Source organism: Paramisgurnus dabryanus, chromosome 17 (genome assembly GCF_030506205.2).
Source record: "Paramisgurnus dabryanus chromosome 17, PD_genome_1.1, whole genome shotgun sequence".
Taxonomy (NCBI): Eukaryota; Metazoa; Chordata; class Actinopteri; order Cypriniformes; family Cobitidae; genus Paramisgurnus; species Paramisgurnus dabryanus.
The window spans coordinates 30,402,665-30,420,690 of NC_133353.1; the positions used below are offsets into that span (position 1 = coordinate 30,402,665).

At 40.2% G+C, this 18,026-nt stretch overlaps 1 protein-coding gene across 3 annotated transcripts in view; it reads left to right on the plus strand.

The window, feature by feature from the left end:
- The window catches only part of esrrga (estrogen-related receptor gamma a), a 219,433-nt gene that overhangs the window by 9,077 nt on the left and 192,330 nt on the right, over nt 1-18,026 (plus strand). The window contains exon 1 of one of the 3 annotated variants that reach the window (XM_073812302.1): nt 10,290-10,480. The exons of the other annotated variants lie outside the window; for them this stretch is intronic. The gene's annotated coding sequence lies outside the window, so the exon portion shown is untranslated. Of the gene's footprint in view, nt 1-10,289; nt 10,481-18,026 lie in introns of those variants that run through there. 3 annotated transcript variants of the gene reach the window in all.

The window sequence follows — 18,026 nt, forward strand, 5'->3', positions numbered from 1 at the left end:
AAGTCCACGAAGAGAACAGAAATGAGACGGTCTAGCCGTCACGTTACACTTGCCACCATGCCTGTCAGCAGGACACATCGGAGATGTTTCTGACTTATTAAAATGATTATGGAATCAAAAATTTTTACATTTTATTTTAGAAAATATGACACGTTAATGTAGATTAAACTAACCAACAGTATATTAAATGAATCAACCTTAGATATATACGCAACATACACAATAATATTAATACAAAACATAACTTATAATACTAAAAAAATTTCTGCTAAATACACACTTTTATTTAATATAGGTTTTAATTGTTTATTTTAAAATATACAGGCTTTGTTTTAGCGGTTACAGGTACGCAGTGAATAGCCTATGCTGTGAAAAATCCATTCGTTCTATCCTTAGCAGCGTGGAGAAATAAGGACGCATTTTGAGGCTTCATTTTATGCACCCTTCGTATTGGGATAGCCTTACTGTGGGTTCACACCAGCCGCGTTTGAGGCATCAAATTCGCTTCTACCGCGTCTAGTTTGCTGCTTGAACATTTTGAGTTTACTCGCTTCACGTGAAAGCCGCGCGTGAAATTCTAGTCATCGAAACATTGACGCGGAAATTCACGTCATGGGAGGGGCTTCTGCAACTTCCCTCCCTTCTTGTAATCCCGTCACTACTAGAGCAAGCTCCTGATTGGTTAACGCAGTGCGTTTCTCTGTCAAAGTAAAAAAACACCTTAAGCGAGCGTAAAAACTTTGTTCCAAATTACATTTTTTTAATTGAAATTTGGCGTTTCCATTAATCATATCTTATTGTGATACTTCAATTTGCGCTAAAATCAGGGTGATGGAAACCTAGCTTATGAAAAGATAATGTTTTTTAAGAGCTAAATCGCAACACTGGACAAACCATGAGGAAAACTGTGGCATGTTTGGTATCACTAGACTCGGCAAGGCTTTAGTAATGTTAGGAAACGACTCCCATGAAAATAAGTCACTTCCTTTAAGAACCTTTAACTGAAGGTTCTTTGAGGAACCAAAACTGGTTCTTCCAGATTAAAGTTCACAGATTTGGTCTGGGCCTGCTTATGATACTGATGATTATATCAAATTAGCTAAAATGCCAAAATCAAACCTACAACAGGGAAAAGATGATGATTAAAGAAGTAGAGCACAATACTGCAGCAGTCTCAGAGCAGCGACTGCCATGGCCCCAGTGCCACAGAAAAGACGGCAAGAGTGCAGCGCGAGCACCGTCGTTTCCCGAGTGACATCAGCCAAGTCTGTGATCTGGCACACTTTTATTCGGTAACAGATTAAAAAGCCTCTTGGTGCACCCCAACTCTAGAGACCTCTCTCTATATGTGTGTAGACAGAAGTGAGTCAGAATTATGCTGGAGCTTGGTGTGCTTCAGGCTGCCCCTAACTGCATCACTTTAACTTCTGTTCACCATCTCTCTCTCTCTCTCACTTTACTATCTCACACACAACACCCCATCACAGTATCTTTACTTCACAGCAAGGGTAAAAGGATTGAAAACATACAGAGGAAAGCTAGGGACCAAACTTTTTAATTGTGTACGCACGTGGCGTTGGAGACGGAAAGCTGCTAATCCGTCGTGCTGGCCGAGTGGAAAGGGCAGACATATTTATAGCAAACTGAATCACTCGTCTCACAAATGCCCAACAAGCTCCGGCCGTGATATTTCAGCTCTGCGGAACAAATACAGCAAAGCTCCATGCAAACTACTTATGGATACACTGGATTGTTTTTTGTGCAAAGTTGCTTCAGAAACAATCTGGAGTCGAAACCAAGCATATGAGTTTATTCATCAGCATCAGTGATAGAGATAAAAAAACATTTACTTTCTGCTTACATTACATTACATTACATTACAGATTTTATAAAGCAGCAATTTTTGTTTTTCTTTGCTGAGAGCAACTTGGAGTCAATGTCTAATTTGTTGAGAACTGTCTAATTATTTTTCATTGAGGTACATTTGAATCTAATAGATATTGAATATTAAAAGACAGCTCAATAGAAGTTTGTAGGAAAAAACCTTTTGATGTTAACTTTGTCCCTCGAATGACCTCTGACCTTTACTGATTGCTCTCCAATGCATGGCAGCTGTGGGAATTTCTATCAATATCCATGACTCTTCTCATGAGCTTTTTTTAGTTTATGGGTAAATAAATTGAATGCATTTTATGTATTGCATTTTCTGAATCCTGCAAATAGAAATCTATGTACAGTCACTTTATTGGTTATCATTCATCACAACATAAACCTTGACAAGGTGATGAGGACCCGAAATGGAGTATTGTCACCCTGAAGGGTTTATTATGTTCTGAATGTACATTTTTCTTGCAACATAAATAGTTAGATAAAATAAAATATTAATTTAAAAGATTGTACAATTTTTATATAACACCAGCAATGTAGTCCAGATATGTGACTTTGCCTGTGAAAACCCACCTTATGTCATTTTTTCAGATTGATCTCATGGAAAGTCATGTTATAGTCACGGAAAATTTGATTCATTTATTCGTGTCCATGGCACGAAATTCAGGTTTTTCGTACCTTGAGCATGAATGTCTCAATCGCTCAAATTTCTATAAATAGTTTTTTGTGTCCATGGCACAGCTTTCTTTTTCGTGTCATTTTATGTATTTTTTTAATCCTGTTTTCTTACCATTGTTGCTTGGAGATGGGGTTAGAATCACTTTCTCTTACATTTTTAGACATTCAAACCCCAACTCCAGGCCAGAATAGTTTTAAAAGCAGAAGAAAAACATGTAAAAACCAATACATAAAACTACATTCAAACCCCAAGCGACAATGATTTCAAATATGAAAAAAAATGTAAAAAAAATAATGTAAAGAACATTCTGTGAAAATATAACCTTGAAATCTTTAATATCGATTTAGTCCATGTCAAAGTTTGAAATCAAAATTTGATGCTTTAAATCTAATAATTAGATTATAAGACTTTATCCTGGATTTCACAGACCGGGTCACAAATATGTTCCAATATCTCAACTTTTTTTAGGAATATCAGACAACTCGCTGAAACATCTGACCAATCCGAATCAAGTATTCAGGATAGCCGAGCAATAATGCATTATAATCACCTGGTCTTTTCCAGCGCGAGGTGTCCAGTGTTTCACAGATCAGTCTGTGCTATTTAAAGGCTTGAAGGTCGCCCTTTTCTGATCCGACACGCACAGCAAATGTGTTGGAAGTACACCTGCGCTATATACAGTATATGCATTTATGTGTGTATCCTGCAGTGGCATTAGTCAGAGGAGGTATTTTGGGAGTGCAAACTGTTGGCTCTCAGTTTGAGCCCTGTCAGCATGACATTTTCATGAATCATGTTGTTTCACTGAGATGTATGACTTTCCCTTTTTCTCTGGCTCTTGGACTTCATTGTGTTTTTCTCTCTAAGGTTAAAGGAAAACACCACTGTTTTTTATATTTTACTATGTTCTTAACTCAATTAATCTTTTTACAATGCGTGCACTTTTAATTTTTGTACAGTGCCTCATGAATGTGTTAGCATTTAACCTAGCCCCATTCATTGCTTAGGATCCAAACAGGGATGAATTTAGAAGCCACCAAACACTTCCATGTTTTCCCTATTTAAAGACTGTTACATGAGTAGTTACACGAGTAAGTATGGTGGCACAAAATAAAACTTTTTCAGCTGGCCCAAAAACTTGTCTAAGACCAGTGAGCATTTTTTGGGGAATTTTAGGAGAAACATCTAAAATAACACTAACACTGTAATTTTGCATTCGCGTAAGGGCAACCTGTAAACAATAAAATACTCATTTGAGTTACTGCATTTATTGTTTACTATTTTATTACTAGTTAAAGGCGCTCTAAGCGAATCTGTGTGACGTCACTTCTTGTTGACGTTTGAAGTGTTTTCAAACAAAACGGAGCGTAGCTAACTCCTCCCCGTTCCTTCGTGCTTTCTGGCCCAACCCCCACTCCCAAATCCTTCTTGTCGTTTATTGGCTGGAACACTTTGTTATGTTTCGTGGTGGTAGGTTTGACCACTTTGTTTTTGATGCAGTTTGCGAAGCCTGGGTTGTCTACAGAAACCGCATTTTTTTTCAGTGTGTTCAGAGGACAAGCAGCTAGCAGATGGTGAGAAGATGTTTACTGTATGAAATAAAAAAATGTTTTATGGCCTTAAACGCGTGAATTCGCTTAGAGCACCTTTAAGTAAAGATGACATCACACATTTCTATAAATTCCTATGATGCAGCCGCCAGCGTGATGTGTCAGTAATTTGCAGTAATGGAGATGTTCATCTTGAAGTTGTGATGACGCAAAGGACCGGAAAGTATCTCACGGCCTTGCTTTACAGGATTTAGTACTCCAGATCTCTCAGGAGAACGTTACTTTTTATACCACATCGCTCTAATGCAGACAATTTGGGTATTTTTGCACACGTTGTAAGTTTTGCAAACGGTGAGTCATTTGGCAGATGTCTCTTGCAATGGAACATGATGATACATAAGGCCAAGATTACCCATGGGCCCCAAAGGAACGCTGTCATTTTCTGTCACTAGTGTTCTGGACAGAGACGCATCAGCTTTCTCGCCTGTTTTCCCTCTGTCTCTTGCACTCTCTCGCCCACTGATATCTCTCTCACATCAGCAATAGCACAGGGAAAGTAGAAGTGCTTACGTCCAGCTTTCTCTGGCTCTCCTCCCTCTGCTATTTTTCTACACAATGGGGTCGGTGACTGTCTCCAGCTAATCTGTGAGTTGCTGTAGGAGGTAAAGCATGCAGGAGGAGCTCTGCGTAGTTACGCACTACATAAAAAGATTTACAAACAAAATCTTTTGGACTGATTTTTGCTAATGATAATCTCAATGGATCAGTGGGGTTTAAAATAAAAAAGTTATTATGCTACTAAAATCAAACATAAAATGCCATGTGGTGACTTCATGTGGAGTACTTCAGAATGATGGCTTATTAAATTGTGTGTCTTTAATAGTGAAAATGCAATATTAGGCTTTCTATAGTATGTGTATGGGAATGAGTGACATTAAGGGATAACTCCAACCCCAAAATAAAAATGTACTGATATTTACTCACCCCTACGCTGTCCAAGATGTTAATGTTGCTTTTTTTAGCCAAGCAAAATCAGATTTATATTAAATAATATCCTGGCTCTTCATAATGGCATTGACCGTGATCAACATTTTACAGCTCCCAAAAAGGGCATTAATTTATTATAAAAGTAATGCGAATGCCAACATAGGGTTAATAAATGTCTTTGGGAGCCTAGTGAAAGGTTTGTGAGGATTTGTTTTCATATTTGAGCTTTTTAGAGATAGTTATGATACGTGTGTGATGTGAACAGACAATAGGACAGATATGACCTATTGCCATATGTTTTGTGATGAAACACAAATTCACCAGACATGTGAGAACCAGTAAGAATTCACGTTTTTAAAGTGCTGCAATATATGATCCCTCTCCCAAATGGACCCTGTCTCAAATGGAACCCTTTGGTACATTTTTAAAAGGTCCTATTATGTGCTTTTTTGATACCAGTGTGTACCTTTAAGGTACCACTATGCACATTTATGGTACACAAGTGTACTTTTTAAAATGGTACGGCCCAAGTGACAACTTTTGTACAGTATCTACTTGTACCTTTTTCTGAGAGTGTACAAGTCCACACTTTCATGACGTAAGGTTGCTTTGACTGTCGAGTAGAAGTGTGGTCTCAGAAAAAGTGTGCATCAAGGGCACATAATGACTGAAAAGGGTACGCCCTTGAGCACAATTTTCACACCTAAAATGACAAACGATGGTCTTGTGGATTTAACAAACATTTTAAGTCCACTACATTGCAAATCTTCACAAAATGTGCCATCTAGGACGCAGCTCTGGATTTCTTTAATGATCAATGTATTTGTTTTCTATAGCATAAAATGTTGACCATCATTCAATTGCATTACAAAGCTAGGAAGAGCCAGGATATTATTCAATTTAACTCCGGTTGTGTTCAGTTGAAGAAATTGAGTCATATATATCTGGGATGACATGAGTACGTAAATTATGTAAATTAAAATTTAGGGCCAGATTTACTAAACGGGGCAAATTAGTTTGAGAGCGCAATTCCAAAAAAACGTCAATAGGAGTGGTAATAACTGCAGGTTATTTACTAAAAAGACACAAAATACACACAGACGCAAAAGCTGATTTCCATAATGACCAAGCAATCTACTATAAGTACTGTAGGGCAAATTAGTTCAGGGTCGCAAATAAGCAGAGCTGATGATCCTCAGGTGCGTGTGATCTACTTACGCCTGATGCGCTTGAGTTCAGCACCACAGACATAGCAGCTGAAAATTCAGGTTGTGAAATCCCAGATAAGAGAGCCATAGAACACTAAAAATAACTGGATGACAAAAAAATTAAGGTTTCCAAGAAATTTTTAAACACCTGGTATTGTGTTACTTCTCCTAGTAACCCGTCTTTTATTTCCCCCAGCAAATAAAAAATAACATGGTTTGGCAAACAATATTTTTTATATAATATGTTCCTCTGGTATTCCAAAAATCCTCTGCCTTGTGCAGTACCATGTGCTCTTTGATCTCTGTGATGCCTTTTCTATGAGGAACAATTGTAGCTATTTCAAGCGCAAAATGATTCGAAATAAATAATGGCACAAATACTAGTAATATAAATTGTGTTGCGTGAATCATTTAAATAATTTAACCATACATTTTGCGTCTGAAAGGGAAACTCCTAGAAATGCATATTTAATAAGGTTAGTCGCAAAAATAACCGGACCACACCTTATCAGCGCTAATTATCCAGTGCGTGTTATTTAAAGACAAAATTATGGTTTGCGCTGGAGCAAGCTGTTAGTAAATCTGACCCTTAATTCCTTATTGGCCAAATGTAAGCACACCATCATGTTTATGACTACATTACATTTCTGTTCTGTTTAACCAATCTATTAATTTTACTACATTTGCTTCTGTATTTGTCAGATGAAATGACTTAGCGCTTAATTAGCTTATTGCCAAAACAGAATTAAATTTGATAAGAGTTTTACAATACTGTAACAATGACATCAAAGTGCAGTGTTTCATTAACCTAACACTGTTTACTGATATAGTTTGATAAGTGCTAGCTAATGCCTTCTTGTAAAAAACCTTCTTGTTAAAAGAAAGATATGAATATTGAAGTGCAGTGGAACGTGTAAACAGAACCCAGGAGACCCTGTCAGTGTAAGATCTCTCATTTCATTTGTCAGCTGTATTCACGATGCCTGACATCTCCACAGAGACAACGAGACACACCTTATGCAGATTAATGGATGTGCTCTTTCCCCTTTTATAAGGATGGATTAACTGCAGCACAACTTAAGCGATCAAATTTGAATTTCGGTGGAGAAAACTAGGCTTTAATGTTCAAATGCTCAGGATCAGTCTCAGTTTCTACTGAGCTTTTGATACAGCAGATATCGTCTTATATTTGTTTGCGTTTGGTTTTGATTTGTTGGTTTTAGCTAGTGAACAAAACATACCCCGCAGGCTCTTTCCTGTAGCAACTTTCCTTGGAGTGCGTGAGGGAAGTTGTTGTACTGAGCTCAGTAACGGGATTTTAAACTGCACTGCACTCGGTAATGAAGATGTCCACAGAGCAGACGTTATTCACAGGGCTGAGGTCCGAGAGCCCAGGAATGTCTGTATCTATGGGATTACCACTGTAAATCTCTCTCCTCTGGGTCAGCAAGCTTCCCTTGGCCCTCTCTCTCTCCTTCTTTCTGTTCTGTAGACATACCTATCTTTCCCCCTGACTGAACACTAAGGTGGAAATGTCATCAGTAGTGTCATCAGACCTGAGAACGCATTTCCAAGCAGTCTTTGGGTATGTTCACACGATGGCCATGTACTTAAAATGGAAAAAAAAATATTTTGCGATGTTTGTGTACAGACGACAACATTGTCAAAACGATTCTGTTCACATGGATCCACGAAAACAGCTTCGGAGACGATAACGATAGATTTTTCAAAAACGTGCACTTTTTGGTCTGAGAGAATCGTCACAACCAGCGTCATCGCTATAATGTAAAAGATTAGCTTTACCTTCGTGCTAGCTTGCGCTGTATTGGGCAAACATGTTGTCATCTGTGCACTGCTATAAGTTCCCAAACTCCCTTTTAGTGATGAAAACATCCACAAGTTGAGAATCAGGAACACCATACCAGTGTTTCCCAGACTTGCAGTTTGTGGCGGCACATACACAATGCGGACGTCCGCACATGCAACTTAAATGATGCTCAGCGGAGCGCGTCGACTGACGCACGGGTGTTTGTACAGAAACTGTCATGTGAGACAGAGGTAGTGATAAACGGGATGTGCAAACATCTATTTGTTACATTATGTATATGCATATGATGTCACCATTTTCATTAATTTGCAGGGTTTTTTTGCTTTTGGATTCGGAGACAATAACGATAGTTTTTTTAAAAACGTGCACTTTATAATGCCACTGCCATGTAAACAAATGTCCAAATTTTTTTGTTTAATTAATTTAAAAAAAATTGTGCCGCATAAAACACCCACATGCATTCTTTCTTGGTGCTTAAAGGGACACTCCACTTTTTTTTAAAATAGCCTAATTTCACAGCTCACCTAGAGTTAAACACTTGCTTTTTACCCTTTTGGAATCCGTTCAGCCGATCTCTGGGTCTGGCGGTACCACTTAGCATAGCTTAGCACAATCCATTGAATCTGATTAGACCATTAGCATCGTGCTCAAAAATAACCAAAGAGTTTCGATATTTTTTCTATTTAAATCTTGACTCTTCTGTAGTTACTAGGGATGCCACAATTCTCAATACATTATTGAACCGTTCGGTTCGACCCCCACGGTCCAATACGCGCAGGTGAATTGCGTTTTTTCGGTTTATCCATCCAAATCTGTCAGTTTTATATTCCCTGCACTTTTGTTAATGTGCGCATGCGCGTGATCTGCACGCTTATAAACGCCACAGCGCGTTGATATCCAGTCACTGTGCGCTAGCTGCGTTAAACTCTGCTTGAACTCTGCTTGCAATGCTGGTGTCAGATTTCATTCGCGTGCACACACACCCAACAGAAGTACAACAACAAAAAGAAGCAGCACGACTGTCTTTTAAATCTGAGGTGTGGATTAATTATTTGCGCGTGTAGATTACATACAACATCAATGTAAAGATGCAAATTCGCGTCGGGCAATGCGAATGACGCAAATTGGGCTTGTTATTGATGCAAACGCGCGTTATTTGCCTCAAACACGTCTTCTGCGCAAGTTGAAAAAGTTTAACTCAAGAAGAGAATGCGCCTGATGCTAAAATAAATCCCACCAGTAATGTTGATTGAGGAACGCATTTTTGGTTTCTACACAGACAGCATGATGTTGGATTTAACAGTAGTGCAGTAAGGTATAGCCTTCATTTACAATGTAAAGTTTAATTTACTAAGTACAGGTATATAAAATGGCCAATTTATGTAATGTAATGAATTCACATGTTCCCCAGTTTGAATAGGATATTATTTTTATATGTCTTTATTTAATTATATCTTATATTATTGTATCAGTACACTAGAAATATGTAAGATGATTTTTGCATTTACATAAAATAAAGAGAACTGCAATTAAAACCAGTATTTTTTTCTTCTTAACATCTCAATGTTCCTGTTACCTAAGCATAGAATAATTAAAAACACTTTAATAGGCCAAGGCATCAGAACCGAGACCGAACCGTAAACCGTGAACAAGAACCGAAATATGTATTGAACCGTGAACTAAGTGTATTGTTGCATCACTAGTAGTTACATCGTTTACTAAGACAGACGGAAAATTAAAAAGTTGCGATTTTCTAGCCCGATATCATCTACAGAAGAGTCAAGTTTTAAATAGGTTATGTTCAAATTTGTTCCAAATTGCATTGTACAGTATGCCAAAGGTGCCCAGATGGATGTCTGAGTATGCGTTGGTGCATGCCTTTTCGGATAATATTTCCCACAACCCCACGCGTTACTCAAAAGTTTGTAATGGTACTTAATCTGTTTTATGCTTGTAGGCAAAGCTAGTTAGAGGTATTTAGATGCTAGACGTAACTTTAGCATTCTGTTTCAAAAATACTATTTTATAGAAGTGACTGCATGTCGACGTGTATTTCAATGAAAATGCACTTTTTGCGTTTAAAATTACATTGTACATCTTTGATTATTTATATTGTAAAGTGGAGCTTTTCATGTCTTTATAAGTTCAGTCTTGAGGTCTGGGTTGCACTTTTGAGGTCACGTTCAGGTCTGGGCTCTCTGCATTAATCACCTCTTATCATCTTAGTTCCTGACTCGGGTCTCCAGAAGCATTCCCAAGGTTGCACACCCTCACGACCCGCTCCTTGACCTGCTGGCCCTTTGGTAAATGCTGGGCTCCTCTTCTTCTGCAAATAAATACAGTAAGGAACACTTTCCTGTCTTCCACAGCCCCAGAGACCAGACCCTTTAAGTTTTTCCTCGAAAACACTTCCCTGTTTTGTACAGCAATGAAATCTTAGCTACAGTTTTAATGTTGGTTTTGATTTTTTGCCTCATCAGCATCTTGAATATTTAGTGTTACTGTTTCCATTTGGTATCCTAATGGTTCGTCTGTTTACTTCGTGTGTTCGTAAATGTGGGACTAAATGTAGATTTTGTAGAGACGCTCTCTCTGGGAGAAGTGCCGCAATGGCCGCCTTTCTTGTTTTTCCCTCTTCTTGGATCATTAGCATGTTGGTTTAACACTCTTTACAAAAAGCAAAGCGGTCTCTCGGGAACGTGCACTCACACGCAACCCACCTCCACCAAAAGGAAAACGCAGCCGGCTTGCTTTCGTTTAGGTTAGCCAAATAACAAAAGTCAAGCATGTCACCTGCGTGAGTTGCAGTCATGAATATTCAATGTGAATTCTCTAGTACAGCCAGAGAGAGAGTGAGAGAGAGAGAGAGAGAGAGAGAGAGAGAGAGAGAGAGAGAGAGAGAGAGAGAGAGAGAGAGAGAGAGAGAGAATAAACAGCACACTTTATGGTTTTGGGGTAGCTGCCATGTTTGAAGTTTCAAGAAAGTAGTTGGCTTTCATTCAACGGTAACTGTAAAGGAAATGTAAGTGCCAAAAAGGAAAAGCAAAACCCAGTTTAGCATAAACTTGATGCTTTCTATTTGAGTTATTTTTTCGTGATTACAATGCTGCCCGACATTTCCGATTTAACTAATTTGGAATAATTTTAATCATGTATACAGATTTTCTGGTTGGGTAGGAGATAATTGTATGTTTTCTGCAGAGTTTCCATCTTCATTACTGTGATTACGTCTTGTGTACTAGAGAGAAATCTATAAGTTCATGTACTGTAGACTGTCTAAATCTTTGAACGTTCGTGCCCTATGTTGATTGAAAGGGATAGTTCACCAAAAAGGAAAATTCTGTCATCATTTATCCTCGTGTTGTTCTAGTTTCTTTATTCTGTTCAACACCAAAGAAGATATTTTGATAAAAAATGTTAAGCACACAGTTGGCAGTACCCATTGACTTCCATAGTATTTGTTCTTCCTACTATGGAAGTCAATGGATGTGTGCTTACCATCATTTATTAAAACATCTTTATATTTGCCGAACTATCCCTTTAAATGATAATGTTATGTCGCTTTTCCATTGCATAGTACCCCACGGTTTGGTTTGGGTTTGGTCAGCTTACTTTTGGGGCTTTTCCACTGGGTGCAGTACGTAGTACCCGATACTTTTTTTTAGTACCACCTCGGGTTAGGGCTGGGCCGGTTTTTATTTTTTCTTACCACGGTCGGTAATCAACAAATTCCCGCGGTTTTGCGGTTTATTAGCAAGACAATTAGTTAAATAACATGCATGATTTATTTATCTTTAATACAAAACATGTGCAAATTACTTAAGGAACATGTAAAGTGAATATTATTTCCTCCCACATTTCTGCAATTTCAACGTTCAACAACTTGAACAATTAATATTATCAGTTAAAAAAAAATGTTAACGCATTGTGCGTGTCTACACGTGCCTACAGACATTTCGCCACTTTTCTATCCTCAATTTATGAATGGCCTGTAAATGACGCAAATTATTGCTGCCCTGACGGTCTGGTAAAGTAACCATATGTGTCCGTGCTTGAGTATAGTTTGAAGCTGCACGGAGACGCTTGTGTGTGCGCAAGATGACGCGGTCCGTCTCTGTCTCGCGCGCGCCCGGGCAGTCCGCGTCTGTCCTACCATAAACATCTGTCTTTTTTCCACAAACGGAGAAAGAAGACGCAAAAGCAAAACTTTTTGAAATGTGTCCTGCTTTAGAAATGGCCACTGTGGTAGGCTAGATGAAAAAGAGACAATCTAACCTCTTTGGATATTAATCCTCGGACTGATCGCGTGCTCTTTATGTTGCGTGACAATTTAATAATGTATGAAACCTGATTCTGTTGTTGATCTGTTGCGGCTGTTTGCACGTTCAAATTAAATAAAATGTTTGTATTGCTTTTACTGAGTCATAGACAACGTCACCTGTATTTCTACTCAATGACAATTTAATATTAAAATCATATCAGTTAACGGGTAATGTTTAGTTAACAAGCTGCGGTTGTTAACAAGCTGCGTGTATAACATCCCCACATATACACACAAGTGCAAGCCAATGTTTCAAGTGGGTTTTTTTTATGTTATGACGGTGAGGAGCTCAGACCCGCGGCATGGGTCACGTGACGGCGGTATGGCGCTAATTCGGTTACCGCCCCAGGCCTATCTCGGGTTGGGTTCCAAGCGACACGAGCTGATACCAAAACATGACACGAAAACACTGTAGATCACTGATTGGTCTTAGAGAATCGTCACTACCAGTGTCATCGCTATAATGTAAAAGATTAGCTTTACCTTCGTGCTAGCTTGCGCTGTCTCGAGCAAACATGTTGTCATCTGTGCTCTGCTATAAGTTCCCAAACTCCCTTTTAGCGATGAAAACATCCACAAGTTGAGAATCAGGAACACCATACCAGTGTTTCCCAGACTTGCAGTTTGCGGCGGCACATACACAATGCGCACGTCCGCATATATGCTTACATGCAACTTAAATGATGCTCAGCGGAGCGCGTCGACCGACGCCACCGGTGTTTGTACAGAAACTGTCATGTGAGACAGAGGTAGTGATAAATGTGCAAACATCTATTTGTGTCAGACTGAGAAATAAATGAATGTATGGGAATGTACAACGACGGTCTCACTTGTATGATGTCACAGCAGTAGGCAGCGCAAATATAATGACACGCCTATAATCCCTCCCAAACCAAAGGGATGGGAGCTGACCCAACCTGACACAAAACCCAACCGTGGGGTACTATGAAAAAGTGCCATTAGTTTAGCTGTATTCTTAGTGACAAAGTTCTTGTTTTCCACCCTTCCTTTCATTTACCATTGTAAATGAATTGTTTACCCCAAATTTAAATCATTTACGTACCTCTGTGTTGTGTTAAACGTTATAACATTATTTCTTCCAAATAATGGCTACTACTGAAGTAATGCTGTACATCAAAATATCCCTAAACAATTCTTTGGTTCACCAGGGACACTGTGTGTATTTGAGTGTATATGTGGTGGTCACGTGAAGGCCCGTGGCAGCGTATCTGACTGTGTCCCTGATTCAGTACTGCACTGGGGGGACAGATGGGGACGCTGAGAGCCGCCTGCAGCAGCGGAGCAGCACAGATAGGGAAGCACCCCATTCGCACCTCACCAAGACACTCAGATCAGCATGAGGATGCAATACACACTTCACCGTTTGTCTGCCTCTCTGTCAACCGTTCTCCATTCTTCCAGGCTTAATATGGAGAGCAACGTTGCTCCGAAATGTTCAATCTGCTTAAATTTTATTGCACACAGGAAACGTACATGCTGGTATAGTGAATAGTAGTAAAGTGAAATTCATGGACATGAAGATTTAGTAAGGAGAGTAGGGCTGGGAGTATGACCAATTCACAATTATTTATGGTGGAAATGTAATGTCAAGCAGACTCTAATTTCTGATTGGCTGAGCCAAAGCTATTGTAAAGTAGTCATTCTAGCGACATCAGTTGAATTCTATATTAATAAAGCAAGTCACAATTTTGTCAAATTTCTACTCCTGCACAGTGTAAACTCCTCCTACAGTAAGACCGTATTCGGAGCCCTTCTGTATCATTGTGCCGTTTCATGGCACAACAGTCAAGCTTCTTTGCCCTCGTTCATCTCTACAGGGCACAAAAAACATGTTTTTTTCTAAAACGCAGTGATTTCTTAAACATAAGCAACATGAAAATATGAATACTAATTACAAAATTAGGAAAGACAATGTAATTTGGTGGGTGCTCAGTTGAGAGAGCATTAAGCCTGGGGAAATTGCTACTCGAAGTGCTTGCAGTAGTGCGATACGTAATTCTTTGAATATTTGCATACACGGAGTTAATGAACAAAGTTTTCTTCCTCTGTGAAGGCGCATTACTTTCAGCCCTGCTGCACACTTGTAAATTAGCCACGGAGAGCGCAGGCCTCACCTGTTGAGAGGCCGTCTGGTGTGTGAAATGAGCTTTCTTTTGGGACTGGGTGTTGCCTCGTACCACTGATCTGAAACCAGGTTTGGCTGTTTCTCTTGTACTAGCTGAACTCAAAATGAGGTAATGGCCCGTCCTGTGATCAGTATTGTCTTGCTGTCTGCCTGGTGGGTGTTTGACTCAGAGATGGGCTCTCATTGACAGAATCTTGTTTTGCATTCACTCAATAACACATGGCATTTTGATGGGCTATAATGCTTGAGGAATGCTATATGTTGGACCTTCTGATTGGTCCGGTGCAAAATCGTAAGCAAAAGGGTTCAAAATGTCTTTAGCATCCTTGTTGCTGCACAAATGTTCTTATCAATCAAATGTATTGCTTAGATGTCACAATATTTTCCTTTTAGAGTTGGTTAAGTGTTAGTTAATGGCTGGCATTAGCGAAGTTGTGTTAAATTACATCAAGGATATACATTGAAGAATTAATATCTGGATTTCCAAAGTTTTTCAGGTTAGTGCCATGAAACATTGATATGGCAACAGATATAGAGAGTTTTATTCAAGACAGTTAAAGCACACAAACTAGATATCAACAAAGATATTGGATATAACAAGACTGAGCACTGCTGTAGGGGACAATGCAATGCTCAATATGGCTGCTTTGGTAACGGAAGTCCCACCTTCTAGTTAACCCTATTATAAATTTCAATTAAAATGTTCTCACTTTAAGTGAAACATTTAAAGCATCCATAACACACGCTGTTTCTGCGTATCTGATGTTAATCTGGAGTACCTGGAGTACGGTGACGCGATAAGCGCCTGATCCGAAATTTACTTTCGGTTTCAGTTTTTAAATGGTCTGACTAGTTGCTAAACTGAACTCTTGAACAAATACCTCATCGAAAAACTAATGTTTTGGTTTCCTAGGTAATCTACATGTCGGTTATTTTGCTTGTTATATAAATAAACTATGTTTAAAAGTACTTTGTTGTTATTTATTCTTAGCAGAGTATACCGGGAAGTTACGTGAGGACCACGAAAGCCGCTTGTTTATGTTGTTACTGCTGAAACCGTCTATAGAGTAGTATTACATCCTTCATACAGTATCTCGGAAGAGTCTTTAGTTTTATCAGATTTATAAAAGACAGATCAGCCTTAAGGATTCTTTCCGATAACGTACAAAAAAATTCGGAAGGAGTTACGAACGGCGGGTGGAGCGAGTCACAAGTCAACACTTTATATAACACTGACTGGACAACTTATGATTCAATACATGTTCGTGTCATTTATATAATATGAACTTACGGGCCTATTACCAACATAAGACAGAAGTCTTACTTACCGCATGCAACTCATGACGCGGTTAGGACTTTTCAGTGAAATCCAGCATTAAACAAACATACACTCAAAATCCGATGCTACCCCGGATAAACAAACTATATCCATTGTTTCCATAAATCTGGCTTTCTTCTCCTTACATCCAAAAACACACTTCTTCTTTCGGGCCATTGTTTAGTTTGATATAAAACAAAGCTGTCACGTGAAGTGATGCCTGTAACTTGGCCTGTGACTCGGCTCTCCCGCTGATTGACGTGTGGGCAGGGTTTTCCGGGGGAAGTGCCCATAAAAAAGTGATACGTATAGCGTTCCCCTGAAATGTCAGCAGTTCATGTAATCAAAAAATAAATACTTTTAGAAACTTGTATGAACCCTGGCGAAGTGCATTCGCAACAGAAATACTCTGGAACACGTCCAACTGCTTTTTTGACACTTTGCCTATGTTTAGCATGAGGAAACGTCTCAGTTACGGATGTAACCCTCGTTCCCTGAAGGAGGGAACGGAGACGTCACGTCGTGACCGACGAATTGGGAACTCGCTTAGAGAGACCAATCTGCTTCGTATACTACTAAAACGCCAATGAACTTGGCATTGAGATATTTGCATAATGCTGGCGCCGCCCCGCCAGGTGCCTTTATAAGCAGCAGGTGCAAATAGGGAAAATAGCTTCTTTTCGCTGAGAAAGCCGGAAAGTGTGACCGGCCTTAACAGCAGGTGGCAGCACCTGTGGCGACGGGACGTGACGTCTCCGTTCCCTCCTTCAGGGAACGAGGGTTACATCCGTAACCGAGACGTTCCCTTTCAGTCGGTCACTACGACGTCACGTCGTGACCGACGAATTGGGAATCCCTATCAAAACGCCACTAGGGGCTGACCTCTTCCAGTGTCTGCGTAAAGCCCTCCGGTTCCACTTAAGGAGGAGGAGAATTAGGTTTTAAGGCAGAAGGCCGGGCACTAGATGTTCCTTTAACCCCACAGAAGTGCCAGCAACTGGGAAGCGCCCTACCTGAGCGGGATAGGAACGCTGCGGAAGCCACCACCCGTCTTAAGGGTTAATGGTGGGCGAAAGTCAACCGTAGTTGAGGTAAAAATGACAGCCGTGGCTGTGTAAGCAAAGCAGTGCTCTGCTAAGGGAAACGTGGGCTAGTAGGATTAACCCCACGGAAAAATACTCACAAAGGAACCCGGTGGGACACAATGTGGAGCCCGAGCCAACACGTAGGTTCGCGAGGATGCAGCTAGTGAAGGCTGACAGCCAATGCTCCGCAACAAAGGCTGCCAAGGCAGCGGAGGAAGAACAATTCAAACCATTACGCATTTTTGTTCTGAAGGCCTTCCATACTGACACAGTTATGAAGCATCAGATGGAGGCTGCAAGCCGACCTGTGAGACTGTTCTCCGTGCTCCCCCTGGTGAGGAAAGAACACGAGAGGATACAGGCTCAATACGAACACTGTAAAATCTAATGAACGTATTAGGTGTCGCCCAACCAGCAGCTCTACAGATGTCTGTTAGCGAGGAACCACGAGCTAGAGCCCAAGATGAGGCAACGCTCCGTGTGGAGTGCGCTCTCAAATTAAGGGGGCAAGGAATACCCTGAAGATTATAAGCCAGGGCGATAGTATCAATTATCCAATGAGACATCCTCTGCTTAGTGACAGCTTTCCCTTTCTGCTGGCCACCATAACAAACAAAGAGCTGGTCTGAGGTCCTGAGGCTTTGCGTGCGAACCACGTAGAGTCGCAGTGCGCGTACGGGGCACAACAAAGCCATGGTTGGGTCTGCGTCCTCCGGGGGGCAGCGCTTGCAAGCTCACCACCTTATCTCTGAAGGGAGTGGTGGGAACTTTGGGCACGTAGCCTGGTCTGGGTCTCAGTGAGACAGCAGGACCAAGCTAAAAGCACGAATCGTCAACAGAGAATGCATGTAAATCCCCTACTCTTCTTCATGGAGGCCAATGCTATCAGGGTCAGAGTTTTCATTGATAAAAACCTCAGACTCGTAGACTGCAAAGGCTCAAAAGGGAGACCTGAAGGCTTCAGCACCATGGACAGGTCTCAGGAGGAAAGAGGGAGGGCGCGAGGGGTTTAGCCTG